Source organism: Thamnophis elegans, chromosome 16 (genome assembly GCF_009769535.1).
Source record: "Thamnophis elegans isolate rThaEle1 chromosome 16, rThaEle1.pri, whole genome shotgun sequence".
NCBI lineage: Eukaryota > Metazoa > Chordata > Lepidosauria > Squamata > Colubridae > Thamnophis > Thamnophis elegans.
This window is the reverse complement of record NC_045556.1, coordinates 15,417,087-15,444,142: the sequence shown is the minus strand read 5'-3', so window position 1 is coordinate 15,444,142 and position 27,056 is coordinate 15,417,087. Positions and strand designations below refer to the sequence as shown.

The following is a 27,056-nucleotide window of genomic DNA, read 5'->3' as shown; positions in this document are numbered from 1 at the left end:
GAGCATCCGGCAACTTCAGCTAGTCCAGAATGCAGCCGCGCGAGGGATTGTGGGCGCACCGCGGTTCGCCCACATAACACCGATCCTCCGTGAGCTGCGCTGGCTACCTGTTGATCTCCGAGTGCGCTTCAAGGTGCTACTCACCATTCATAAAGCCCTTCATGGTAGTGGATCTGACTATTTGAGAGACCGCCTTCTGCCAATTACCTCCCTTCGTCCCATCAGATCTAGGGTAGGCCTCCTTCGAATTCCATCCGCCAGTCAGTGCCGACTGGCGACTACGCGGAGGAGAGCCTTCTCAGTTGCAGCTCCGACGCTTTGGAACGATCTCCCCATGGAGATTCGCACCCTCACCACCGTCCAGACCTTCCGCACAGCCCTCAAGATCTGGCTATCCCGTCAGGCCTGGGGATAAGATCCTAATCTCGCCCCGCCCGAATGTCGAATGAATGTTGTGTTTTATTGGTTATTTTTCTTTATTCACATTTCTTTTGTGTCCTGTCTTACACTCCCCTCCTATGAAATGTAAGCCGCCCTGAGTCCCCTTAGGGAAAAGGGCGGCCTATAAATGTCAATAAAATGTCTAAATGTCTAAATGTCTACCTACCTACCTACCTACCTACCTACATACATACATACATATATACATATTTATATATTTATATATTTATATATTTATATATTTATATATTTATATATTTATATATTTATATATTTATATATTTATATATTTATATATTTATATATTTATATATTTATATATTTATATATTTATATATTTATATATTTATATATTTATATATTTATATATTTATATATTTATATATTTATATATTTATATATTTAGAGTCAGAACCCCTGGTAAGCCCCAATTATGGGAGGAAGCTAACTGCTTCCATCATCTGTCAATCGGCTCGTCACAAGCATCCATCACGACAGAAACCCAATATTTTTACTGTCTATTTATTTATCAGCAGAAATAAAAAAACACACACAGACACAAATACAAGGGAGAAGATGCTCCCAGCTTAGGCAGAGAAAGGAATGACAATAAGGTGGACATTTGCAACAATTTAAAGCAAATGTCCAGCTGTTGTTCTCATGCCTAAACAAAATACCGTGTTTTCCCAAAAATAAGACAGGGTCTTATTTTCTTTTGACCTATGAAATAAGCGCTTAGCCTTATTTTCAAAGAGGTCTTATTATTTTTGAGGTGCAAGAGGTGGCGAGCGTGAACACCTCATGGCTGCTGCTTTGTTGCAATATTTTCGGGGAGGGCTTATTTTTGTGCATGGACTCAAAAGCCCAATTGGGCTTATTATCCGGGGAGGTCTTATTTTGGGGAAAACAGTGTAATTGTTGTTGTTGTTGTTGTTGTTGTTGTTGTTATTATTATTATTATTATTATTATTATTATTATTATTATTATTATAAAATTGTATCACAGCGGCCAGTTGTTTTTCCGGATTTGGGATTGGTTACTAGTCGGGCCCCCTCCAGGGGCCTAGGACGTCGTAACGTATTTTCGTTATATGCGTGCAGATCCAAGCAGTGTAGCTTTTTGCATTTGACTGATGGTGATTTTGTCAATTTTTAACTGTTTTAAATGTAATTCAAGTGCTTTTGGAATAGCACCCAGTGTGCCAATTACCACTGGAATTATAACTGCTGGTTTGTGCCATAGTCATTGAATTTCAATTTTTAAGTCCTGGTATCTTGCGATTTTTTCATGTTCCTTCTCGGCGACCCTGCTATCACCTGGTATTGCGATGTCTATGATTGTGACCTTATTTTTCTCAACCAGGGTGATGTCTGGTGTATTATGGGCCAGTATTTTGTCGGTTTGTATACGGAAATCCCACAAGATCTTGACCATCTGATTTTCGGTGACTTTTTCAGGCTTATGTTCCCACCAGTTTGTTGCTGTTTTAATATTATAATTTTTGCACAAATTCCAATGGATCATTTGTGCTACTGAATTGTGCCGCAATTTATAATCAGTCTGCGTGATTTTTTTACAGCAGCTGAGTATGTGATCAACAGTTTCATCAGCTTCTTTGCAAAGTCTGCATTTGGCATCATCAGAGGATTTTTCGATTTTGGCCTTAATAGCATTTGTGCGGATAGCTTGTTCTTGCGCAGCCAGGATTAGTGACTCTGTTTCTTTCTTTCTTTCTCTGTTGTTAACCATAACCAAGTTTGTTCACTGTCCACTTTATCTTTTATTTTTTCCAGAAATTGGCCATGCAGTGCTTTGTTCTGCCAACTCTCCATTCTTGATTTTATCACATGTTTTCTGTATTCTTGTTTCGTCTGTTGGGCCTTCAGTAGTTTTTTGTTATTTACTTCAATTAATAGATCTTCTTGACGTTCTTTTAAATAATCAGCCAGTGCATGTTTTTCTTCTTCAACTGTTTGCTTCACTTGTAATAATCCTATTATTATTATTATACAATTGTATCACAGCGGCCAGTTGTTTCGCCGGATTTGGCATTGGTTACTAGTCAGGCCCCACCCAGGGGCCTAGGACGTTGTAACGTATTTTCGTAATATGCGTGCAGATCCAAGCAGTGCGGCTTTTTGCATTTGACTGATGGTGATTTTGTCAATTTTTAACTGTTTTAAATGTAATTCCAGTGCTTTTGGAATAGCACCCAGTGTGCCAATTACCACTGGAATTACCACTGCTGGTTTGTGCCATAGTCATTGAATTTCGATTTTTAAGTCCTGGTATCTTGCGATTTTTTCATGTTCCTTCTCGGCGACCCTGCTATCACCTGGTATTGCGATGTCTATGATTGTGACCTTATTTTTCTCAACCAGTGTGATGTCTGGTGTATTATGCACCAGTATTTTGTCGGTTTGTATACGGAAATCCCACAAGATCTTGACCATCTGATTTTCGGTGACTTTTTCAGGCTGATGTTCCCACCAGTTTGTTGCTGTTTTAATATTATAATTTTTGCACAAATTCCAATGGATCATTTGTGCTACTGAATTGTGCCGCAATTTATAATCAGTCTGCGCGATTTTTTTACAGCAGCTGAGTATGTGATCAAATTATTATTATTATTATTATTATTATTATTATTATTATTATTATTATACAATTGTATCACAGCGGCCAGTTGTTTCGCTGGATTTGGCATTGGTTACTAGTTGGGCCCCACCCAGGGGCCTAGGACGTCGTAACGTATTTTCGTAATATGCATGCAGATCCAAGCAGTGCGGCTTTTTGCGTTTGACTGATGGTGATTTTGTCAATTTTTAACTGTTTTAAATGTAATTCCAGTGCTTTTGGAATAGCACCCAGTGTGCTAATTACCACTGGAATTATCACTGCTGGTTTGTGCCATAGTCGTTGAATTTCGATTTTTAAGTCCTGGTATCTTGCGATTTTTTCATGTTCCTTCTCGGCGACCCTGCTATCCCCTGGTATTGCGATGTCTATGATTGTGACCTTATTTTTCTCAACCAGTGTGATGTCTATTATTATTCGATATTCAGCCTGACTATAAATCAGGAACAAATATCTTCTGTAAATCTTTTTTTCAAGCTTGCTGATAAATTATCATAAGGGGGTGGAGGGGATGGCCACCGTCTCCCCATCCTTAATGTAGCTTTAGTCTCAGTAAATCTGCAGAATGAAATGCCTGCAGTGATGGGTCAGTGAAAGGAGTTTCCATTACAATCAGCGAGGAAATAGATCCAATTTTGTAATAAAAAAGATGCCAATTTGGACACATTCTGGCTTACTGACCAAGCTGGTGGATGGCCTGTGACAAAGAGAGATGGACAACTATGGCCTCGTCTGTGACTCTGTGGCCTTCAACTCCCAGAATTCCTGAGCCAGAAGTGACCTTTTATGACCTGTGGCTGGCTCGGGAATTCTGGGAATCCCATTCCTGTGCTAGAATTTGTTGGTTTGACATTCTCCCTGACAGCATTTCCACAAATGTGCAAACTAATGTGGCATCTGCCAACTTCAGAAGCTGGTAGGAATTTGAGCTCTTAGTTGATCTTTCCCAGATACTGCAGCTCTAGAGGAAAAGCTATTATTTATTATCTCTAAATTTAAGGTTATTAATTGCATCAGTCAAAAAAGAGAGAAAGAACCAAAACATCGTAAACAGCAATAATGAACACTGCCAAATGCTAATTCCCTCTGCTTGCCAATTGTGCCTGTGTTTGATTGATTTTTTTTATACCTCTTCCCAGAAGTATTAAATTAAAAATGATTCAGAGCTGCAGGATCATTGATCAAACTTGGAGTTGGTAGAAGGATACACACACACACACACACACACACACACACACACACACTCAACACTAAAGGTCCTTGCAATCCAGCTGCAATTGCCTAGCTCTTGGGACAGGCATGCTGGTCATCCTAAATTGATTTGTTTCCCTTTAGACCATCCCAAAGGATAGATCTAACATTAGGTTAGGAATCACACATTTTGGGTTGGCTTACTTGTAGCTTCTTGAGTAAACAAACCACTGTTGGGTTGATTCACACAGCATGCTAATCAGGGGTGGGCTACTATGGGTTTGCCTGGGTTCGGGAAAAGCCATAGCTAATGTTAGCTGGTTCGGAAAACCTCAAAATCCCACCCCTTCACTGTTTCCAGGGCAGCCCCGTGGGCCAGATCTAAGCACCCACGGGCCATATCCAGTCCCATGGTCTTGAGTTTTACACCCCTGACTTACAATGAAGTCATTGGGTGGGGGGTACCATTTCCTTTTATCATGCCACCTGGAGGGCATTAATAACTTTTTTGCCCCCCTCCTCGAATGGTATGGTTGTTGTGTGTTTTTAAATTGTGTATTGTTATGTTCGTCTTTTTATCCCCTGTCTGTACCCCCTTCCCTGACCTAATTGTGAGCCGCCCTGAGTCCCCTTCGGGGAAAAGGGCGGCATATAAATGAAATAAATCCTAATCCTAATCCTAACTATGACAGCTTCTTCTGTCTCCTTGTTTTTCTACCTCTGTGCTGCTTTTTGCTCTTAATGATGGGATGTGCCTGCCAGTCACAGGCTGGTACATAGGATATGCTAAGCCATAAGCTAGCCAAGAAATTACATTTCTCCATGCTGTGTGAACTGAGCCTTTGTGGTTAGTGTGGAGTGGGTGAACCTAGCATGTTGGGTTAATGACTAAACAAACCATGTTTATGTTAACCGAGGCTAAGTGTCCCATTCACAGTACTTATTCAATTTGTACAGCTACCCACCTCAAGTGACTCTGGGCAGCGCACACATTTAAAATAAAATGAAAACAACGACAACAGTGCAAAAATGGAAATATACATCAGGCAAGAAATATTATACCCCGTAATCACTAGCACAACCAAGAAACAGGTGTCTAATCGATGAATGGAGCAACGGCCCAATTAAGCATCAACCCCCCTCTTGTGTTCAAAATGCAAATGTCTTAACCAACAGAAGCCTACGAAAATCTTCCGCAGGTGGAGTGTGCACCACAGCTGAGCAGCAAATCTCATGAGATAACGCCAGGGGACCAAAACATGGGATCTGGTTTTGCAGATCCTTTCTTCAAAAAATCTGGACAGGACTGACAGATCTCCCCTCCTTGCCTTCATTTTTCCAGAGGGTGATTTATTCGGTCTTTTATCTGTCCAAACTGCCTTGCCGCATGAATTACGATCCAGGTTCATTGAGCACCACTGTTTCCTCCTTAGCGAATGCACTATTTAAATTTTTGGCTCCCCTGATACCTGCCAGCTTCTCTATTTACAGCTGTTCCCCATGCAACAACACCCCCCCCACCGCATTGCCCCTGCTTCCTCCAGCTGTGCTCTGTGGCCCCGTAATGACCAGAGAGATAAATAAAAGTCATAATTCTTCCCAGCTGTTGTTCTTTCTCCAGCCACTGCAGTTATTTTTGTTGTTGCCCTGTGTGGTCATATATATAATAACAAGGAAAACAAATCTTAGTACTCAGGTAATTACAATGAATAAAAAGCTGAGAGGTGAGGTGAAGAAAGGGATTTTTTTTTAAAAAAAATGTAATTTACTATGGATGTACTCAATGCTAGGTTTGCCCCACTGGGCACAGGGAGGGAAACACTAGCTAATTAGCAGCCAGGTGTCACATTCACAAAAACTCAGCTGCCTCAATGCAACCTTGGGCTTTTGAAATTGACTAACTTGCTGCCTGGGGTGTTTTTGAGACTGGTGATCCATCACTAGCTTCTGTTATTGCATTGTGATCTGTTATGCTATGAGCTGCAACTCTTTGGAAGAGCTTGTGCCAACCTGGTGGCCTCGGGTGCCTTGATTATCAATTCCCCAAATCCTTAGTCTCTATACCAGCAACCCCCAAACTTTCTGGCACCAGAGTTTGGTGGAGGATGAATTTTCCATGGACTGGGAGGGGATGGTTTGGATGCAACCAAGATCCTTGACCGCCTCCTGCAACATACCTCCCAGCGCCCAATAAGATCGCACAGGGCGGGCCTTCTCCGGGTACCGTCAGCCACACAATGCCGTCTGGCGGCTCCCCGGGGGAGAGCCTTCTCTGTTGCTGCCCCAGCCCTTTGGAACGAGCTACCCCCTGAGATCCGGACCCTCCCCACTCTCCTGGCCTTCCGTAAGTCTGTTAAGACCTGGCTGTTTCGGCAGGCCTGGGGCTGTTGAGCTTGACTGAACTTCAGCCCCATTATAACTGAGTGCATGTTGTGTTTTCCTGTTTTAAATTGTATTGTTTTGTGTTTTAAAACTTTTTAATCTTTTAATTGTTTTTATATAAGCCGCCCAGAGTCCTTCAGGATTGGGCGGCATACAAATCTATTAAAAATTCAAAAATTCAAAAAAATCCTGTAGATGAAACTTCACTAGCTTGCTCATCATTTGCATGTCCTGGTTCCTAGTAGGCCACGGACCAGTACCCATCTGCGGCCCAAGGGTTGGAGACCCCTGCTCTATACTCACTAGGGATTTCAGGAACTTATTTCTAAGATATCTGGAGGGCACCAGGTTGGAGACAGTTTGTTGTGGCCTGTTGGCTGCCAGTCCCTCCAGCAGCCAAATGAGAGGAGAAAGAGGCATGGGAGTAGGGCCAGCATCAAGGCAATCTGAGAGCTCCGAGGGGTAAGAGGGAATGGAGCTGGCAGAGAGAGACAGAGGCGGAGCCTGGGCCACCCATCAGTCCACAGATCAGTCAACAGCCCCCAGGTCTGGAGGTGGCTGATGAGGAAGAGGAGGAATAGTTGAGTCCAAATTATTCCATCACCCTATAGCTTCTATAACACCCTACAACAGAGGGATACAATCAAGATCAAGTGAGGTACTAACACCACTCTATAAAGCCTTAGTAAGACCATACCTAGTATACTGCATCCAGTTTTGGTCTGGAGGTAGCTGATGAGGAAGAGGAGGAATAGTTGAGTCCAAATTACTCCATCACCCTATAGCTTCTATAACACCCTATGACAGAGGGATACAATCAAGATCAAGTGAGGTACTAACACCACTCTATAAAGCCTTAGTAAGACCATACCTAGTATACTGCATCCAGTTTTTGTCACCACATTATAAAAAAAAAATGTTGAGACTCTAGAAAAAGTGCAGAGAAGAGCAAAGAGGATGATTAGGGGACTGGAGGCTAAAACATATGAAGAACAGGTGCAGGCACTGGGCCTGGATACTCTAGTGAAGTGAAAGACCAGGGGGGACATCATAGCAGTGTTCCAATATTTGAGGGGTTGCCCCAGAGAGAAAGGGGTCAAGCTATTTTCCAAAGCACCAGAAGGCCAGACAAGGAATAATGTATGGAAGCTGATCAAGGAGAGATTCAATCTGGAAATAAGGAAAAACTTTCTGACAGTGAGAATAACCAACCAATGGAACAGAAGTTGCCTTTGGAAGTTGTGGGAGCTTCATCACTGGAGGCTTTCAAGGGGAGATTGGACTGCCATTTGTTCGGGATGGTGCAGGGTCTCCTGCGTGGGCAGGGGGGTTGGACTAGATGGCCTATAAGGTCCCTTCCAACTCTGTTAATCTATACCTTCTTTGGCTGCCTGATTTGGGGGAAAAATCCCCTTGGGAAGAGTTCTGTTTTAATGCTTTTCCTTTGGCCTAGAGGTGGAGCTCTTGCCTCACAATCAGGAGGTTGTGAGTTTGATCCTAGGTAGAGGCAGATGTAGGGTCTCCTGCTTGGGCAGGGGGTTAGACTAGATTACCTGCAAGGGCCCTTCCAACTCTGTTAATCTGTTAACTATTGAAGCATGGTGAACTTGTAAGACTACCGGAGAGATGCTTGTAGATTACTGGGGAGATGATTGTTTTGTGCAGCAATGCACAAAAACATACAACATACCCTTGGTCCTGTAGAGCAAGACTTTAGTAACAGTAAGAACTCCACACTCAGGTCACCCTAATTGCAGTGGGGGGAATGGTCTCAATTAGGAAAACAATTTAAGAGGCCATTTCTTTTTCTTCAGATTGAATAAGAATTGAAAAAACATGAGAAAAATATTGACACAACATTTAAAAATATTGGCACATCACTTAAGAAAACAGCTAGCCAAACAACACCCACAGAGAACTCCCAGGTATAATTATTAAAAAAAAATGGCTTTCCTCAACATGATGATATACAATGATAAATAACTCTGGGCTGCAGAAATCTCAGTTCTGGTGTATGTTGGGTCTCGTTCTTGGGATTTGAAGGATGAGATACTTTATCAGAAGAGGAAGGGATTTGCTTTCAGGACTGATTCTACACAGATGGTCAATTCTTGAAACTCCAATGCTAGGTCTTTCTGACTTGAAGGACTCCGGTTGCCATTGGTGGTGAATTCACTCTTCTCTAACAGTTCTGGAAGACACCAAATTTCAGAGCGCTCTGCCAAATTTGCTCTGCTCTATACTGCTAGTTTTCCACCCCTGCAGAAGGGTTCTTCTACTTCATATTTAGGATGCTTTAGAATGTCTTTTGAACTTCTCCAGCTGATTCTTGATTACCTAGAAGAGGGGTGTCAAACTTGATTTCATTGAGGGCCGCATCATTGTGTTTGATATTGTGGGACTGGGATGCCTGTGCCAAGTGCTCTGCCAGTGAAAACAGGCTCCCAAGCAACCCTCTGCCAATGAAAATGAAGCTCAGGATGGATGCACTCAGCCCTCCTGAGCTCCGTTTTCACTGGCAGAGGCACTGTGGGTCAGTCCTTTGCTGTTTCCAGGGCAGCCCTGTGGGCCAGTCCTAAGCACCCCGCTGGCTGGATCCTGCTCCCGGACCTTGAGTTGGAAGAGACCTTGGAGGTCATCTAGTCCAGCCTCCTGCTCAAGTAGGAGAGTCTATGTCATTTAAGACAAAGATCTGTCCAGTCTCTTCTTGAAAGCCTCCAGTGGTGGGGCACTCACAACTTCTGAAGGCAAGCTGTACCACTGGTTGATTGTTCTCACCGTTAGGAAATTTCCCCTTAGTTCTAGATTTCTTCTCTCCTTGATTAGTTCCCGTCCATTGTTTCTTGTCTTGCCTTCTGGTCCTTTGGAGAATAGTTTGACTCCCTCTTCTTTGTGGCAGCACCTCAAGTACTGGAAGACTGCTATCATGTCTCCCCTAGTTCTTCTTTTCACTAGACTAGACATACCCAAATGCAACAGTTTTTCATTTGTTCTAACCTTCAGGCCCTAATCATCTTTGTTGTTCTTCTCTGCCCTCTTTCCAGAGTCACAACATCTTTTTTATATTGTGGTGACCAAAACAGGATGAAGTATTCCAAGTGTGGCTATACTAAGGGGTTTTAAAGCAGTACTAATACTTGATGTGAGCTTGATTCTATCCCTCTATGAATGCAATCTAGACGCGCATTGGCTTTTTGATTATGGTGATTTGGCTCATACTTTCTGCTGTTGAGTGTATTTTCTGTGTTACATTTTCCTCCATCACTTTAAACCATTCTTAACTGTCCCCTGTCTCAAACAACCCAGTGGGATATATTCTTTATAATATCTTTTCTTAGGATTTATTTGAGTTTTGGAAGCCGGCCCCTTGAAATGATGATCTCACAGCGAGAAGCAGGACACCAATATCTACATATTAGATTTTTTTTTTTTAAAAAAAAATCAGAATTCACTTTTTCCTTGAAAAAAAGATGAAAACAGGTTTGTCATCAAAAAAGAATGAGAAGTGTTCGGGAAAAAACTTTTGGAAAAGCAGTATAGTGTATGCACCTGCTTTCCCATCCTTGACAAACAACTCCTTTAGAGTTTAAAGGAAACCCGATAAAAATAAATGAACGTAAAAATGAATTCCTTATCATCCCTTCCTTCTCATTCAATCCTGTGTGTTTATTCCTATTGAATCAATGAAAGAGAAAGAGTGAGGCGCCTTTGTTCATTTTCTTTCATTTTCCTTAAAAAATAGCTGCCCACACCTCCAAGCTGCAGATCCTAGAAAGTGTGATAAGACTAGCTGAACTAGTTAGTGAGGTTATCACAAGACAAACATTTTTTTTAAAAAAAAAAGTGCCATCCTTTGGTCATAAAGGCAAATTTTGGAGGGCTGGGATAACAAAGGCAGTTTTGAATTTGGAAAAGTGGGGGATGAAATGAGTCTCTTTATTGCTTATTTTTAGAAGCGATTGTAGACCTAAGAATAAATAGACTCATAGGGCTGAATGTGACCCTTGTGCAGAGTGGATTCAGCAAGTTCTGACCAGTTCTGGAGAACCGGTAGCAGAAATTTTGAGTAGTTTGGAGAACCGGTAAATACCACCTGTGACTGGCCCCGCCCCCATCTATTCTCTGTCTCCCAAGTCCCCAGCTGATGGGGAGAGAATGGAGATTTTGCAGTATTCTTCCCCTGGAGTCGGGAGGGAATGGAGATTTTGCAGTATCCTTCCCCTGGAGTGTGGAGGGAATGGGGATTTTGCAGTATCCTTCCCCTGGAGTGGGGAGGGAATGGGGATTTTGCAGTATCCTTCCCCTGAAATGGGGAGGGAATGGAGATTTTGCAGTATCCTTCCCCTGGAGTGTGGTGGGAAATGGTGATTTTGCAGTATCCTTCCCCTGGAGTATAGAGGGAATGGAAATTTTGCAATATCCTTCCCCTGGAGTGGGGAGGGAACGGGGATTTTGCAGTTTCCTTCCCCTGGAGTGTGGAGGGAATGGGGATTTTGCAGTATCCTTCCCCTGCCATGCCCACTAAGCTACACCCACAGAACCGGTAGTAAAAAAATTTGAATCCCACCACTGCCCTGGACGTCTTCTAGTCCTACTAGAATGGCTTCAATTTGTAGTAATTGTAGTAGGATTTCTTCTGGAAAGGGAATATACTGTATATACTGCTCAATTTACAACAGTTCATTTAGTGACTGTTCAAAGTTACAACAGCATTGAAAAAAAATCACTTATGGTTGTTTCTCACACTTGTGACCATTGCAGCATCCCATGATCACATGATCAAAGTTTAGACGCTCGGCAAACTGACTCATATTTATGACTGTTGCAGTGTCTCAGGGTCATGTGATTGAAATTTGTTTTTGTATTGAAATTGTTTGGGGATGAGGGATGTACAACCTCTGCATAGAAGGGCACTCTACCATTAGCGTGCATGTGTGATGAGCCGCAGTGGGGCAGTGGTTAAAGTGCAGTACTGCAGGCTACTTGTGCTGATCACTGGCTGCCTGCAATTTGGCAGTTCGAATCTCAGCAGGCTCAAGGTTGACTCAGCCTTCCATCCTTCCGAGGTGGGTAAAATGCAGACCCAGATTGTTGGGGGCAAGATGGTGACTCTGTAAACCTCTTACAGAGAGCTGTAAAGTGCTATATAAGTCTAAGTGCTATTGCTAAGTGGGAGGGAGGGAGGGAGGGAGGGGGGAGGGAAGGAAGGAAGGAAGGAAGGAAGGAAGGAAGGAAGGAAGGAAGGAAAGGAAGGAAGGCCCATGGGAGTGCAGGGGTTACAATGCAGCATTGTAGGCTAACTGTGCTGATTGCAAGCAGTTCGATCCTGACAGGCTCAAGACTGACTCAGCCTTCCATCCTTCCGAGGTGGGTGAAATGAGGACCCAGATTGTTGGGGGCAAGAGGCTGACTCTGTAAACTGCTTAGAGAAGGCTGCAAACGCACTGTGAACCTCTGAGGAGCCGAGGTGGCGCAGTGGTTAAATGCAGCACTGCAGGCTACTGCTAGATCAGCAGTTCAGCGGTTCAAATCTCACTGGCTCAGGGTTGACTCAGCCTTCCATCCTTCCGAGGTGGGTAAAATGAGGACCCGGATTGTTGGGGACAATATGCTGACTCTCTGTAAACCGCTTAGAGAGGGCTGAAAGCCCTATGAAGCGGTATATAAGTCTACTGCTATTGCTATTGAAGTGGTATATAAGTCTAAGTGCTATTGCTATTGCTATCACAGATAGATACATTTTTTTAAAAATCCATTAGGCCAAGGTGGAAAAAAGAAACAGCAGCACCATATTAAATACGGATGAGATAATAGCTTGCTGTCCAGATCCTTTGCACACGGAGAATGTCTGCAGAGGGCTCTAGATTACTAAGATTTGATACAGATACAGGTAAACCAATTTGTTGGCTTGATAAATCTGGAAACAAGGTTTGCTATAAATGATATTCTCCAAGCAGTTACGCTCTTTCTTAAGCAAGTATCATGTATTATAAATCAGTAAACTGAGATTTGGGCTGGGTAAAGCCCATTTTACTAGCAAGCAAGTGGCTGGATTTATTTGGTTGTTAATCTCCCTGTCTTTTGGGAGCAATTCATTTGACTTCCCCCCCCCAAAAAGTAAGCTGTGGCCTCTTTTAGTAGAGGAAAAAACAAAACAAAATAGAGACGCTTGTCTACATGCAATATATAAAATGTGGAGGGGCTACAGCACAGTTCTTATTTCTTAATGTACAGTACTTCCAGTTTATGAGTTTCTCCCTATAAATTTTCATGATTAATAAACAGTTGTTGGGTACGATACAGGAACTCTAGCACTGCTGTATTGGATAACATAGGTTGCTTTGGTCTCCATTAGAATTCTTTAGTAGAGTTAATATTTCTGTCCTGACCTAGGCTTCACAAAATCACAAAGAAAACTCCTTGTCCCAACCAAACCCCTCTTTGTTAAGCTAATGTGAATTCCTCTCATTCACATCCAGCAAAGTCCCGGCAAACAGTCTTTCAAGGGTGAATTTACAACCATAGACATCATCAGGCTTGGAGACCTGCCAGGCCAAATGCAATGCTGTACAAGAAAATACTTGGCAAGGAGTCTCTGAGAGCCATGGACAAATCTTCACCCTAATTAAGCGAACTATTTGTTTCCTGCAAACTGCACTCCCCTTTCCCTCCTCTTTATTCCCTATGGGAGAGGCCATTCAGTGTCCCCTTGTGCCTTTACTCCCGAGTCGGCCCTTGTTCCTTAACTGTTCCCTTCTCCTGGCAGCTCTGTGAACGCACACATCAGAAACAGGCTCCAGATGTTCTTCTGCCCCACTGATCTCCAACTTCGAAGGCAGCTGATAAATGTCGAGTGGCCCTGGCCCCATCTCTGCTTCTGATGCAGAGCCCTCATCAGAGCCTTCCCCAGACTCCAGGATTGGCTCATGTTCCTCCCCAACCTCCTCACTGTCTGAGTCTGCCTCCAGCTCCTCTGGCGACTGGAGGACCACAACAATTTTTCATAAACTCTTGTAATGAGAAATGTTAACTCTCCCTAAAAAAATCTGATGGAGACCAAGATCCAGATAGCTAATATTATCCAGTACTCCAATGTTAATAGCACTTAGACTTATATACCACTTCACAGTGCTTTACAGCCCTCTCTAAGTGGTGGATCCAACCGCTTAGACCCAACAATCTGCATCCTCATTTTACCAACTTCAGAAGGATGGAAGACTGAGTCAACCTTGAGTCAGTCAGGATCGAACTGCTGGCAATGAGCAGAGTCGGCCTGCAATACTGCTTCCTAACCACAGTGCCATCATGGCTCTTTTCAATGCAAGAATGTGTGTCAAACATGACCATTTTTCAATTAATGATATATTATTTATTGGCTATTCTCATTGTCTTCCCTCTCTCCTTTTCCCATTAACCCTTTCTCCTGTTCTTCTCAACCCTGCCCTCCCCCCGTATTTTTTTCTCCTCCATTTTAAGACTCCAGATATCTTTTGCTTCTAGGAAAGCCACATTAGTCAGTGTAGCCCAAAATCAAGGGTTTGCTATCACCTTCTCAGACTAACCAATTTTATTAAAAGGCATAAGATTTTGTGAGCTACAGCTTTCTCCATTAGACACAGGCTGCCTAAACTGAGCTCCCAAGAGCTTGTGCCTTTCAGGTTAAAAATGTAATCCCCCACCACCCTCTTGCAAGAGTGTCCTTTTGTACTACCTCTCTGGAAAGTGTGATGTTGGAAGTAAGAAATTTTGGAGAGAAAGCTAATTTGTTTTTAATTTTTAAATCAAGATTCCGATTTGATTTAATTGGAACTTCCTTTAGTATTAATATCTGGGAAAGCTATCACCTGCAGAGGGCATCCTGTGCAAAGAAAAATAGCTTGTAAAAAAATAAGAAAAAATGGAGTTTCTCTCTCTCTTAATATGAGACCTGCTAGCTTTTCCAAAGAGCTGCAGAGTTTTGCTCATAACACTCTGACCGAAAAGGACTTACTTCAGTGTTTCCTTGTATTAATAAAAGAATTAAAGGCGGGTTGTAATAAAATGGCATTGGCTAATTTTCTAAGCCCAAATTCCCAATGAACCCTTTTGCACCTGCTCCACCTGTTTATGGAAGAGAAATAATGCTTATTTAGATATATGTGTGGTAAAGGAGAAGTGGAAGATAATTCACATGTTCTATTACACTGCGAGCTATACAGAGCTTGTAGGTCTGCACATATTCTCCCCTTATTAGAGAGATTGCCAGGGAGGGCAGACCATTTTTATCTAGGCTTTCTCCTCCAGGACACTAACCCGGTTACCACGTCTGCAGTGGCAAAGTTCTGTGCTGCTGCAATGTCCATAAGAAAAAAATTGGCTACAGAAGTATAGTACCGTCTTGTACCAATTATCTGGACATACCTCTAACAATCTTTGGACCATTATGTTATTATCCACTTTTAATGTCAATACTGGACATACCTTTAACAATCTTTGGACCATTATGTTATTATCCACTTTTAATGTCAATACTTTTTAATTATATTTTAATGTTAGTATTTTTTGATATAGTGTAAAAACTGTGTATTGCTGGTCTTTGACCATAATAAAGATTTTACTTACTTACTTAACTGCTTATTTAGATAGCCCCCCCCCCCCCCCAAGCTGCACAAGACATAAAATAGCAAACCATGTGATTTGTTCTAAGCCAAAGCAGCTTAAATGGCGAAAGGATCCCCAACTGGTTGATGGTTATGTTTCCCTCTTGGTTTCTCAAAACAAATCTTCCAGAATCTTCTTCACTTAGGAACATTCAGAAGATCTGCAGGAACATGATAACTGTCTTCCAATACTTGAGGGACTGTCGCAGTCAGAGGGGACTTACTTTCCACGGTACTAGAAAGCAGGACAAGAAGCAATGAGAGGAAGCTTGTTGAAGAGAGATTCAACCTAGAACTCAGGAGAAATTTCCTGACAGTGAGAACAATTAATCTGTTGGAAGAAATGTCCATCTGGGTTCAGGTCCAAGTAGGGAGAAAGACTCTGGAAACATGGAGACTGCTTGGAAAGATGGTTTAATGGTGGACAGGACCACATCGTTTGAGGTCCTGGGCAAAAAGGGAAGAGATGATGGGAATGCCTGAGTTTTATGCTCTCTCTGGGCTTTTAAATTTGAGCCTGCGTTCTGATTGGTTGTCAGACCCCCCCCCATGGGCCCATGCAAGGGTACAGCTGTAGGTTGTCTGTGTCCCAAGCTTGGTTGAGCCTTGCTGGGTGATGATGTAATGAAAGTGGGTTTGGGCAATTCCTTCTATGGCTCTACCTGAAGGAGGTAGATCTTTGTTATGTAGAATAGACTGGCTCAGGCCTTAATGGCCCATTGACAAAAAAAGGGGGGGCGAGTTTCTGCCTCCCTTTTAGGGGAAACATTATGCCCTTTAAATATTTCCTAAAATAACTCATTTTCCTAGGAGAGGGGTGGGTGCTAACTTCCTACAAATCCATGAAATAGCTTGCCTCCTGGAGAAGTGGGTGCTCCATCACTAGAGGTTTTGAAAAATAGATTGGACATCCATTTGGCTGGGATGGTGTAAGACTCTTGCCTTGAGCAAGGAGTTAGACTAGAAGACCTCTGCGGTCCTTTCCAGCTCTATGAATCCATGAGTAAGTCTAGTAATTCCATTTAGATTCTCTCTCTCTCTGTCTCTCTCTCTGTTTCCCCCTCTCTGTGTCTCTGTCTCTTTGTTTCCCTCTTTGTCTCTCTCTCTCTCTCTCTTCCCCCCTCTGTCTCTCTCTGTCTCTCTCTCTGTCTCTCTCTCTCTCTGTCTCTCTCTCTCTGTCTCTCTCTCTCTGTCTCTCTCTCTCTGTCTCTCTCTCTGTTTCCCCCCTCTCTCTGTCTCTCTGTCTCTGTCTCTCTCTCTCTCTCTCTGTTTCTCCCCCCTCTCTGTTTCCTCCCTCTCTCTGTCTCTGTCTCTCTCTCTCTGTTTCCCACCTCTCTCTGTCTCTCTGTCTGTCTCTCTCTGTCTCTCTCTCTGTCTCTCTCTCTGTCTCTCTCTCTCTCTCTGTCCCCCCTCTGTCTCTCTCTCTTTCTCTGTTTCCCCCCCACTCTCTCTCTCTCTCTCTCTCTCTCTCTCTCTCAGTCTGTGTGTGTGTCTGTCTCTTTCTCTGTCTCTCTTATAAAAAATCTTCTCAATATTTGGGTTGTGTTGTGGCTTGTGTGTGCTCTTTTGCTCTTGCTGTTACCACTTACCCAGTGGAAGAATGTTTTTAATGGGGATACAGTTGACCTTCTCGAAATCTGCCTGGAGCTCCTCTGATATATATATGTGTGTGTGTGTGTGTGTGTGTGTGTGTGTGTGTGTGTCTGATTTAAGACAGGATATAAATGATTTAAAGTAAATGAATAATTTCTCACTTGCGAGAAGGACTGAGATGACAAAGGCCTCACATGGCAAGTCACTTAGCACCTATTTCCATTATTCTCCCTCTTTTCTTTTTTTGGGTCTTTGGAAAATCATCCACATTTTTTTTTAAAAAAATCACCTTTAGCAAGGGCACACAGTCTGGTTGCCTGCCCCTCCACATCCCACTCTACCGCAGATGTTTTGGATTTCAACTTTTGTCACCCCAATCATGAGGGCCAAAGGCAAAGGATTATGGGTGTTGTGGTTGAACATTTTGGGGGGGCTGAAGGCCTCTCCACAGGGAGTCCAGAGGGTCAGCATATGGGCTATTTTTAGGGTCTGACCTTTGAGACAGGTGTAAGAGGCAAGCTAGGGGTTTTAAGCCCCTTAGAATCTTAGAACATCTGATTTTATCCTTTTGAAGTGTGAAAAGTCAACTAGAGGATAGCTTATATATACCGGCTCAAGGTTGACTCAGCCTTCCATCCTTCCGAGGTGGGTGAAATGAGGACCCAGACTGTGGGGGCGATATGCTGACTCTGTAAACCGCTTAGAGAGGGCTGAAAGCCCTATGAAGCGGTATATAAGTCTAACTGCTATTGCTATTGCTATTGCTATTTCAAGCTATTTAGCTCTCATCAGCTAGCCATACCCTTACTGGGATTTGAACCTGGGCTATATTACATCCTAGGCAAACTTCTTAGCCATTAGGCCACAGGCTCTTATCCGTTATCAGCGTAAAAAATCTTATATAGATATATATATATACATATATATACATATATATACATATATACACATATATACACATACACACACACACACACACACACACACACACACACACACATATATATATATAACAATAGTTATTTTCTGATCTGATGATTGTGCAAATGAGAACAAACTCATCATGGTGGATATGAGATTAGAGATACTGTTTTTCTCTTGCTCATTCTTTCTCTCTCTTACTTTGTCTCATTCATTCTCTCTCTCTCTCTCTCTCACACACACACACACACACACACAGACACACAGACACACACACACACAGACACACACACACACCATTTAAATAAAGGGCACAACTAGACTTGCTATTGCTGGGTAAACCTTGCCTTGTAGCTATTCCTGCTTTCCAGGAGGATTACTGGCTGATTAAGCTACTCATTTGCACATATTCACATGGCAAATTAAGCCACAGCACCTACTTAATAGCCATATTTATGGCCCTGAATGACAAGATAAGTAAAGTCATCACATTATTGACCCCAAAAACCTGATCTGTATATTGTACCTTCAGAAGTTTCTTTATATATCCCCAATATATCCCAAGTGCCTTTGTCTAAACATAACAGCAAACTTTGTTGAGAAACCAGAAGCATTGGTGTTAGATCTAAGTTCAGTCCCTTGTCTTTCCTTCCTTCATTGATTCCCTCTGATGAAGCAGGAGAACCTGTACCATTTCAGATAAGAAGAGATTACACCGTCACTTATCTGAAATGGTATAGGTTCTCCTGCTTGAGCAGGACTAGAAGACCTCCAAGGTCCCTTCCAGGTTCTATTCTATTCTGTTGTATTCTATTCTTTTTCTGTTCTGTTCTATTCTATTCTATTCTATTCTATTCTATTCTATTCTATTCTATTCTATTCTATTCTTTTTCTATTCTTTTTTCTATTCTATTGTGTTCTGTTCTATTCTTTATTATGCTGTGCTGTGCTGTGCTGTGCTATGCTATGCTATTCTGTCTTGTAGTTCATTCCATCCACTTCCTATCCTTACTTGACATCTTTGTCTAGTGCAGGCAGACCTTCAGTGCATTCTTGGTCTGTGTACGCATCTGTGACAAATAACCACCCAAGAGAAGCAAAGCAAAGGTACCTGATAGATCTGGGAGTCAGATGAGCCTAAGGAACTGCTGTGCCATAGTCAAATGTTTCTCTTTGATGCACCGAGTTGGTGCAGGGAATGACATTGACGTTTAGACAGGGCCCTATTCACAGTATGGGAAGCCATTGTGTGATAAATGACACAATAAGTCAAGAGACTCCGGCAATCCATCATGCCAGTGTCCTCTTTTCTGCATGATAAGCACTGAGTGGAAAAGAATCTGAAGAACGGGCCACCTGCCTAGACCATGTGGGAAGCATGTAACGTTTGACACCTACATTGGAGGTAGCCAAGGATGCTGCAGACTTTATTTATTTGACTCTTGGGCCCTTTTTCTGTGCTCAGAATCATACACTCGTGCCCTTGTGACCTCTAGGCTGGAGTACTGCAATGTGCTCTACATGGGGCTGCCCTTGAAGAGTATTCGGTGACTTCAGCTAGTCCAGAATGCGGCCGCGCGAGCGATTGTGGATGCACCTCGTTTCACCCACATAACACCTATCCTCCGCGAGCTGCACTGGCTACCTGTCGATCTCCGGGTACGCTTCAAGGTGCTACTTGTCACCTACAAAGCCCTTCATGGTAGTGGATCTGGGTACTTGAGAGACCGCCTACTGCCAATTACCTCCACTCGACCAATTAGATCTCATAGATTAGGCCTCCTCCGAGTTCCATCTGCCGGTCAATGTCGACTGGCAACCACATGGAGGAGAGCCTTCTCGGTGGCAGCTCCGACCCTATGGAACGATCTCCCCGTGGAGATTCGTACCCTCACCACCCTCCAGACCTTCCGCACAGCCCTTAAAATCTGGCTATCCCGTCAGGCCTGGGGTTAAAGACCGTAACCCACCCGAATTGTATGACTGTTGTGCTTTTAATGATGTACTGTCTTATGTGTTAATTTGTTTGTTTTCCCCTCCTTTCGAATTGTAAGCCGCCCTGAGTCCCCGCAGGGAAAAGGGCGGCATATAAATAAACTACTCAAACTCAAACTCAGTGTTGCCAGCCTAATGTGTTCTCTATGCTGCATGAAGCAACACACAATTTTCTAGGTTGGCTTGGATTTTGTAAGCCATGTCCATTGAGTTTCCTCTTGTGTCATGCTTTAATGTAAGATTTTTATCTATATTTGTATTTAGGCCTCGATAGGAAATAACGAGAAATATAATGTGACACTGTCTATAGAGAAACAAATGAGGTGTGCTACTTTATCCTTACAATCTTACAATACTTTATCTTTACAATACTTACAATACTTTATCCTTACAATACTTTATCCTTACAATAGCTCTGTGGATAAAGTAAGGTTTTACACTGAGGCAGTAAAAACCAAAGGTACAAGTACAGATTAGGTGAAACCTGGCTCAGAAACAGTTAACTCCGAGAGGGACCTTGGAGTCCTAGTGGATGATCCAGTGGTGGGTTTCAAAAATTGTTTGAACCTACTCTGTGGATGTGGCCACCTTTGTGGGAGTGGCTTGCCACCAATGTGACTGGATGGGAGTGGCTTGCCGCCCATGTGACCGGATATGAAGATGCCCACGACACTTGTCAGAACCACCTTAAATTACCTCACACACAGCACTGGCATGCATAAGAATATGATGCAAACTTGTTTTTTAAAAGGCATCTTTGGTTTGCGTTAAAACAACTTCAACACACACAATGTTCTGATTGTACCACAAACGCAGTAGTCATCCTTACCTTTCACAGAGGCACTGAGTTTTATAAATATGAGCATGATAGTGTAGAATAATCATATCCAAGGACCAGTGGTGGGTTTCAAAAATTTTTGGAACCTCTTCTGTAGGTGTGGCCTGCTTTCCGGGTCCACTGGTGGAACCTCTTCTAACCGGTTCAGTAGATTTGATGAACCGGTTCTACTGAATAGGTGCGAAATGGTAGGACCCCACCTCTGGGATGATCACTGAAACATGAGTGAGCAGTCTGCAGCAGCAGCCAAAAAAGCTAATACAATCCTTGGTTGTATAAACAGTGGTACAGAATCAAAACCAAATGAAGTATTGGTACCACTTTATAAATCCTTAGTAAAAAGAACAACTGAGATGATTAAGGGCCTGGAGATAAAAACATATGAACGGCTGCAGGAATTGGGTACATCCACTCTAGAGAAAAGAAGGACCAGGGGTGACATGATAGCCGTATTCTAGTATTTGAGGGGCTGCCACAAAGAAGATGGGGTCAATTATTTTCCAAAGCACCAAAAGACAAGACAAGACACAATGGATAGAAAGTAATCAAGGAGAGAAGCAACTAGGAATTAAGGGGAAACTTCCTAACAGTGAGGACAATTAATCAGTGGAACAGCTTGCCTTCAGAAGCTGTGGGTGCTTCATCATTGGAGGTTTTTAAGAAGAGACTGGACAATCACATATCTGAAATGGTATAGGGTCTCCTGCTTGAGACCTCCAAGGTCTCTTCCAGCTCTATTCTGATTGATTGATTGAGACTGATAGAAAAGGGGAGAATGAGACACTTGCTAAATCAGTTTAGAAAATGATGTACAAATGAATATAACTCAAGGCCAGAGTGTTCATGCTGGAGGCCTTGAAGCATCATTGGTAGGGATGAGAAAGCATTTTCTTTGAGATTCTGGACTACACTGATGGTCACGAGTGAGTCAGTAGAAGACGACAGACTCCTTGGTAATTGATTCTAGTTCCAAGATCAATCCTGAGATTGCTCATGTATAAGAGATGGCTTCAATATGTATACCTAGCCTCTGAATAACCAGTAATATTTCCTTCCTTCTGTTTTCCATGTATCTCCTTTTACTATTATTTCCACCTCAAAAACTGCCCCCTGCATCATTCCCCATCACTCTCCCTATTCATCCAGTCTGCTTTCTCCACAAGCAGAGCTTGTAGTAGGCGTGGGTAAAATTGAATGCTTTGATTAGAAATGGGTGAACTGGAAGGAAGATAATAGTCTAGTCTTCCCACAACTGATCTCTCAACAAGGGGTCAGTGATGGGGGTCAACAGTTGTAATCAGAGTCCCAATGCATGAAGGAAGAGAGGAGGGAGAATCTGTATCATCTAATAAAGTGCAATGGAGCAAATTGGGGAAAAAAGAGATATCAGACATTCTCTTAATCTGAGTCATTTTTGTTTTCAAGGGGTGGCATGGTAAGGATAAAGTTGATGGATCCAGAGATGCAGAATCACTGCTGATTTTGAACATAATTGCACCTATCCCATTTTAGAATAGAATAGAATAGAAAAGAATAGAATTCTTTATTGGCCAAGTGTGATTGAACACACAAGGAATTTGTCTTTGGTGCATATGCTCTCAACGTACGTAAAGAAAAACAAAGTACATGAATCAAGAATCATAAGATACAACAGTGATAGTCATAGGTTACTAATCAGGAATCAAATCGTATAGGAAACAAATGAAACAATATAAATTGTAAAGATACAAGCAACATATAGTCCTAAGTGGGAAGAGACAGGTACTAGGAAGGATGAGAAGACCAATGGTAAATTATTATTGATTGTCCCAAATTGATTGTCCCAAAGGTGGTTTTTCAAGAGGCAACTGAACTTTCTTCATTTTTCCTTGAAGACCTTTCACTTCTCATCCAAGAAGCTTCTTCATTTCTGACTAAATGGTGGAGAATGGAAGGATTTATATTCTTTGCAGTCATTTGGTCATTGCCTTCTTCTTGCTTCAGCATTGTTTGTCTTTGTAGTTTTGCCTTAGGACAAGTAAGCAAAGTCTTGATCCAAAAGACCACTAGTTTGGCCTCCTAGGAATCACCTGTGCCCTCCAGTTCAAATGTTGGTCTTGGTAGATGTGTGACCATACCACACAACCTGATTTGCTGCCAATGTTGAAATTCTTTGCAGTATCTGTCTAGTATGGAACCTAGTTTATAATATGGCTCCAATTCTCTCCCTAATACTTTTAAGGAAGCAAACTATACCATCATTTTTCTGTCCCAAGTATTTTTTTTTGGGGGGGGGGATTCAATTCTAAGAGTAGACAGTATAGGTCATTGCCTTCCAACTGGTTCAGAATTTTTGCTAGAGAGAGAGGGGAGGGAATGTCCTGGTCATTATTTGGACCTAGCTGTTATTATACTGAGTAATAGAATGCTAAATGTCTCATTAACACCATTTATAGCATATTTTATGTTCAGATTCCACTCAAACTAAAAACCCATTAATAAGTTTTACATCTTCCAAGGCATAGCTTTCATTTCCATGGCACGTTCTCTCCATCACCAAGAAATAATGAACAGAATTTTGCAAATTCCTTTTTTTCAGCTAATAATTCTTTAATTATGATATTAGCAGCACATCATACCAAAGAGACAAGAGGAAGATTTAGAAGGACAGCAGAATAATTGATCCTTCAGAATGGAGCATAGGACAGATTTCATTCCCCCCTCCCCTCTTCAAATCTCACTTGATAAAGTGAAGAAGGAAAAGACTGATTGGGCAACTCTTTGTGGCTGGGATCATGCAGTGAATATTTCATTTGCTTGTGAAAAGCTTGGAGAGAAAAAGTTTCCCAATTCCATCACACGGTATTACCATCTTTTGCTTTGTATAACATATCTTCATTTATGACTGTGTATTCTGCCACAGTGGTTCAAGGAAAATACACTCCCTCTCTCCCTCTCCCCCCCTCTCTCATACACACACACACACACTCACTCACACCATTTTTAAAGACTATGGATAGTATTCACATCTGATTGATAAATCAAAGGTAGTTTATTATTATTATTCTTTTTATACATTTATATGTTGCTTACTTCCAAAGTCTACAGACAGCATCCAGTAGAAATATGTAAACATTTATGTAACACGAACTAGAATAAATATGCTGAAGCTTTCAATCCTTTCTTCTAAACTTTATTAAGCAAGCTGTGTGTCAGAGTTCTGACTGATGCCCTAATAAAAACAGGAGCCTCAAACCAAGTTTCAAGAAAAATCCAGTTGTTTATTAGGAGTGCCATGTCAGCACGGACCAAATGAAACCAGCTCTAACTTCACCCGGTTTGTGTTTTGCCTCTGATCCTGTTTCCTCCTCCCCCCAAGGTGTGTCATCAGTCACATTCCCCAATGAAGCACTTTCATGAGTTGTCACTCCTTCTGGCTGTTACTGGTTTCTGTGGAGATGGCCTTGGCTTCAGCCAGCTAGGATGTGTTTTGTTTTGATTGAGGTATGAATTCCTCAGTGCAGCTGCGAGGTGCAATTCCCCATCCCCCAGCCTTTGGCAACTCAGGAGCAGATCAGGAAAGCTTTGCGAATGTACATTGTGACCAAGTCCTGATACAACAGGTTCCACTGCAAATGTATTATCACAGGGGGAAACAAACCATCATTGTCCCACCACAGGTGTTGTTGTAACTACACCTGTGGTGGGACCTGTAGAAGGTGTCCTATTGAAGACTATGGGAGAATCTGTGACGAATTAGATGCTCCTGTAGACAATCTGGGCCAAAGACATCAAAAGAAGTGAGGAAGTATCAAGATCTGAATTTTTGAAATGGAAGGTCTTAATATTAAAGATTTAGAAATTCAGAACCCTGGACAGCAGAGGTAGAGATTACTAGCTAGGATATCATCACACTGGAGGATGTTTGTTAGAGCAAAATGCTGGTGAGGTCTTGGAGAAAAATACATCATCTGTCTGTCTGTCTCTTTCTCCCTTTCTCTCTGCCCCCTCTCTCTTTCTCTCTCCCTCCCCCCATCTCTCCCCCTCTCCCTCCCTCCCTCCCTTTCTCCCATTGCTAGATCTAAACTCTGGTACTTATATGGTTTTTTAGACATTACTAAAATTATACATTCCTGTGTAGCTAGAAGGAAGAGAAACCACAGGGAAATCTCATCTGAGTCCTCAAAGTCAAGGGTAATGTTTCATCCTCAGGCCAGGAAAGTAAAGGCCAAACCTGAGTATTCTTCAGGGTATGATGAATGGATAGCTAAGGCCTAGAGACGAGATTCATTTTCTGCAGCAATTATATCTGCCTGCCCAACACCCTTGGTACAAACATGTATCACAAGATAGTTGTGGACTGATTTATTCATGAAGAAAGAGGGGGATGCATTCACAACCTTTAAGGGAGAAATTTTTTTAACACTACGTTTCTCTTCAGGGTGTGGTCGGGAACTAATAAATCATTGGAATCTTTCTGTGGCAAAGGGTGTGTGTATGCAGGTGTGTATGGAAAGGCATCCTAACACATTCAGGGGAAGCGGTGGCTCAGTGGCTAAGATACTGAGCTTGTTGATCAGAAAGGTCGGCTGTTCGGTGGTTTGAATCCCTAGCATCGTGTAACAGAGTGAACTCCCATTACTTGTCCCAGCTTCTGCCAACCTAGCAGTCCAAAAGCATGTAAAAATGCAACTAGAAAAATAGGAATCAACTTTGGTGGGAAGATAACAGCGTTCCGTGTCTAATCATGCCAGCCATATGATTATAGCAGTAGATAGCAATAGCAGTAGACTTATATACCGCTTCATAGGCCTTTCAGGCCTCTCTAAGCGGTTTACAGAGAGTCAGCATATTGCCCCCAACAATCTGGGTCCTCATTTTACCCACCTCGGAAGGATGGAAGGCTGAGTCAACCCTGAGCCGGTGAGATTTGAACCGCTGACCTGCTGATCTAGCAGTAGCCTGCAGTGCTGCATTTAACCACTGCGCCACCTTGGCTCTTAGGACTACGGAGAGGTCTTTGGACAGTGCTGGCTCTTTGGTTTTGAAACAGAGATGAGCACTGCCCCCTAGAGTTGGGAATGACTAGCACATATGTGCAAGGGGAACCTTTACCTTTAATACATTCCATTTGTTTTCAGAAAGGTTTTTCAAGGTAATGTGAATGCTCAAGTTCGATTCTCGTGAGCGAGCAGTGCAGAATAACTGCTGAATGAACACATACCAAGTGATATGGGCACGGTTTGATGGTTAAAATGCACACCTGATTTTTCAGTGAGGGCTTCCTTAATACCAGATGATACTAGTGCATCCATGCAGAGGATATTGTTGTGAATTATCTTTTCTCCTAATGTCCAGTGGAAATGAGGAGCAATTCTAAAATTATAGGAGCAGTTTTCCTGCATAAAAAGTCCCCTTCTCTCCATTGTTGTGCATTCAGTTCACTTGCAGTCCCCCCCACTCTGATGCAAATTAGAGACGGTGATAATTCAGGGAGATTTTTTTTAAGTCATAAAGTTTCAGGAGTAATAGAAATCCCCCCTCCTTAATTTTCTATGATTACGCTCCTTTTTTTTTAAACCATTCAGAAATTGCCTCGACGTTCTAGTAAAACTCTCCAGCTTCGGGCCTCAGACATCCTGTCTTTGCTTTGCAGTCCACAAAAATGATTCCAAATTTTCCAAATTTTCAGGCCGATAGCACAGCTGACCCTTGAAGTGTGCATTTACCAGGCTCTAAATCTTTTGCAACAAGAAATCACATTTGGAACCATGGTATTGGCCAATCACGAGCTGCCTGCCAGGACCACATCTGGCATAAATAGCTGCTTAGTGAAGAGACATTCTTTGCATCCCCTCCAGCAAGGGGAGAAGTGAGAATCAACAGCCCGTTATTGCTCAGAAGTATTGGCAAGATGTGAGCAAGCTGCTCACATGCATATCAATCAATTATGAGTGCCAGAACCCTCGGAAACCCATCTCTGCCAAGCTAAGCGGGCAGGGCAGCAGGAAACCTGTCAGAGTCCAATTAAAGGATTGTGCTGCCAGACCAGATTTTGAGTTGATGCAAAAAAGATGGAATAAAGATGCTCAGGTGTCAAGGAATCATTGAAAGGCATGTCAAAGAAAGGAATAAATGTTAAAACAAAAGGGTAGGTGCTACAGACCTATAAGCTGACACAGTTTGCTAGAGAAAGCCAAGTTCCCTCTCCTCTTTAACATCCCAATTTATTGTAGCTAAAAAAGATGTGTCTAAACTCACTGTGGAGCATCTCCAGGCAGTATCGCTTATGAGAGCATCCTTAATTCATAAACGTCTAATGTACAAGTCTGGTCCCTCTGAAATTTAGACTTCATTATAACCTCAGAGAAAAGTTGCTGTGGAATTTTGCCTTAGGTGAAGCTTGAGGAGAATTGGGAGTTACCCGAATGAGCAAAAC

At 42.4% G+C, this 27,056-nt stretch overlaps 1 protein-coding gene across 1 annotated transcript in view; it reads left to right on the top strand.

Annotated features, from left to right (window-relative positions):
• AGBL1 (ATP/GTP binding protein like 1) overlaps positions 1-27,056 on the top strand; it is a 391,004-nt gene that overhangs the window by 135,686 nt on the left and 228,262 nt on the right. The window lies entirely within an intron of this gene.